The sequence below is a fragment of the Arachis ipaensis genome, chromosome B06 (assembly GCF_000816755.2).
Source record: "Arachis ipaensis cultivar K30076 chromosome B06, Araip1.1, whole genome shotgun sequence".
NCBI classification, from domain to species: Eukaryota; Viridiplantae; Streptophyta; class Magnoliopsida; order Fabales; family Fabaceae; genus Arachis; species Arachis ipaensis.
In genome coordinates, this window is record NC_029790.2 from 131,206,771 (window position 1) to 131,209,719 (window position 2,949).

Consider the following 2,949-nt stretch of genomic DNA (forward strand, 5'->3'; position numbering starts at 1 on the left):
CAATATTTGCCAGAAGTTTTTATTTTTATAATTTTTTTTTTAAATTTTTTTTTTTTTTGCGACAGGACGGTGTTTCAAATGAGAAGCTCCGAGCTCTTCTTGGACTATATGTCCTCCAATGCCTGGTACTTGTCTCTGTACTGCACTTATTTGCATCTGTTTTCCCAACCACATTTTTTGGTAGATTTGTTGCTTTGACATAGTTTTAGCATCTATAATGTGATTTGATATGTTATTACTTATGTGCATCCTGTTTAGGCACTTCTTTCGGCCAGCATAAGCTATAAAGATTCCACCTGTCATTTGATGGTGTTGGAACTGTCACAAATATCTTCATATTGTGGTTTAACATATATGAGTCTTTTAACTGCTTTCGATGTTGAGACTGTGGCTGGCTTTGTTTTTGGAGGTAGTAACTCTTGGGTTACCTTTTCTCAATTCTAAATTCATTCAATGTTAACATAAATTTAACACCACTTCCTGACTTTTTTTTTTCTGTCATCAATTATCCAGAAGATAAAGATGCCCATATGAGTTGTTTGTCTCATGTCAAACATGGTGCTGCTCTTTCAGGTTTGTCTTAGAAACTATTGCTGTAATTGAACCCTAGTTTCTTTATCAATTTCCTTTTGCTAACCCATCAAATTCTGATTCTTGCAGTGGTATGGGGGCTTGTCTCAGAGGAGGTTGCTCATGCCACTAAAGAGAGTTTGGTTGCTATCAAGGATGACCTTCACAATAACCAGACCAAACGATGGCAAGCAATAGGAACATTAAAACATGTACTTTCCTTTGTAAATTTGCCATGGGAGCTAAAGAAACATACTATCAACTTCTTGCTTTGCATCACAGATGGATGCGTTTCCGGAGAATATCTTGGTGAACATTCTGAATGGTCATCTTATATGCCTAACATTTTCACAGCTTTGCAGGTTGTTAATGCAGTTCTTTTTTTTTTTTCCTTCTTTTTCTTTTTTTTAATCATTGCTTTATGTTTTACTTTCTCAATGGGGAAAGAAACACTGGTATGTTCTACTCACATGTTCACACTTGAACAGGCTATTAAAATGGTTATCATGTATGCTCCAGAGCCAGAAGTAAGAAAAAAATCCTTTGCTTTGCTGAAAGCAGTGAGTTTCCAATACAAGACAATGCCTGTCCAGTTATTGATACTTTGTGCCATATGTATTATGAATTGTGCATGTGCTCGGATTGAAATGCATGATATTTTAACCCCTTTATTTTTGCTTTTTCTTTAGGAGATGTTTAATGGTACTATGCTAATGTTGCTCAAACTAGGTACTCGCTGATATTCCTGATACGCAAAGGTTTGACATTTTAAAAGCGTTGATTACAAATACAGACTCATCCTCCATGGTAATCTCTTTAAACAGAGTTTGACTAAGGTTCTTTGCTTAAATGCTCCCTTTGTTTTTGGTTATCTGTCACAATGTATGCAGATACATTGGATACATTGATCAAATGATGCTCAGAAAAGTTATGGTTATAGTTAAAAGGGAACATTGGGAGTAACTGTCAAAAATTAAATCCTCTAATGGTGGTTCTGCATCTTTTTGCAGATTGCCATTTTCATTGATATTGTCAGGAGGGAAATGCACATGGAAGTTTGCAACAGTACATCCGTAAAAGAAGCCCCAGACTCTAATAATGAAATGCATCCCGATATGCCATTTTGGACTCCAAGTGTTCTTGAGTTGGTGGAGTCGGTTCTAAGGCCCCCACGGGGTGGACCTCCTTCCCTCCCTGACGCGAGTGATGCGGTATTATTCCTTCATGTTTCATCACTTTCATGTGTTTTATTCTGGCTGCTTGAATGAAGTGCATCTACCTTAATAGCATTCTTATGGCATTACGTATCATGCCCTTCAGGTTTTGTCAGCTCTCAACCTATACAGATTTGTATTGATGACAGAATCTACAGGTATGTAACATCAAAACGTATAGATTATAGCACAAGTTTACAGTGTATTATTTTCGCATACGTAAAACTTGGTGGGATCCATAGATAGATGAAGATATCTTAAACAAAGTAAGTAAGACTGCTTATAGCGTGCCTAACAATGAGATGTTAAACTAGTAGTTTGTAAGAATTTCTCTATAACGTCTATGATTTATCAGCTAATGCTCAGAGGGTAGTAGTTAATGAGTCGCAAACTATAGTCAACAAACCGCTTGAATGATGGATTTTTCTATAACAGGAAATAAGATTAACTTTTTATTAAAAAAGTGTAAACAATTTATGATATCACTTCATTGTCTGATCACGTTGTCGATCCTGTCTAGTGGGACAAAATTTTGCTTTTTGCATATCTTTGTCATTGGCAGATTCAATCAAACTTAAAAGTGAAGGTTTTAGTCCTTATTTGTATCAGGAAAGACAAACCGCACTGGAGTATTGTCTAGGAGCAATTTAGTGAAGGCCTACAATGAATGGCTGCTTCCTTTGGGCACCTTGGTGAGTGGGATTATGACAGAGAACAAGAATGATTATGATCAGCTTGCAGTTGACACTGTATGTACCTTGAATCCACTTGAACTTGTTTTGTACCGTTGCATTGAGCTTGTAGAAGAGAAGCTTAAGCAATCTACCACATAAACTTTTCTTTTTCACTAAAGTTGTCCTCTTTTGTGAAACATTCCCTCAATTAAAATATTTGGTTTCAATATTAATCCTCCTTGTAGATAAAGCCGTAGAACAACAACAACAACAATAATAATTGTAGAAGAGAATGAAGAGTGTAAAAATGATTGATGGAAAAAGAAAAGAGGGGGTACTTAAAGGATCTCATTTTTTGTATGCTGAAAAATATCGTAGCTTGTCGTATTCTTTTGGCTCAATTCCAGGATTTTTATTTTAAAATAAATAAACAAAATTCTATATTACATTTAATAATCATATTAGGTGTATATTAAAATCAGTCACTAAAA

The 2,949-nt window shown here is 35.4% G+C and overlaps 1 pseudogene; it reads left to right on the forward strand.

Moving 5' to 3' along the window:
• Window positions 1-2,831, forward strand: part of LOC107647658 — a 5,865-nt pseudogene extending 3,034 nt beyond the window's left edge.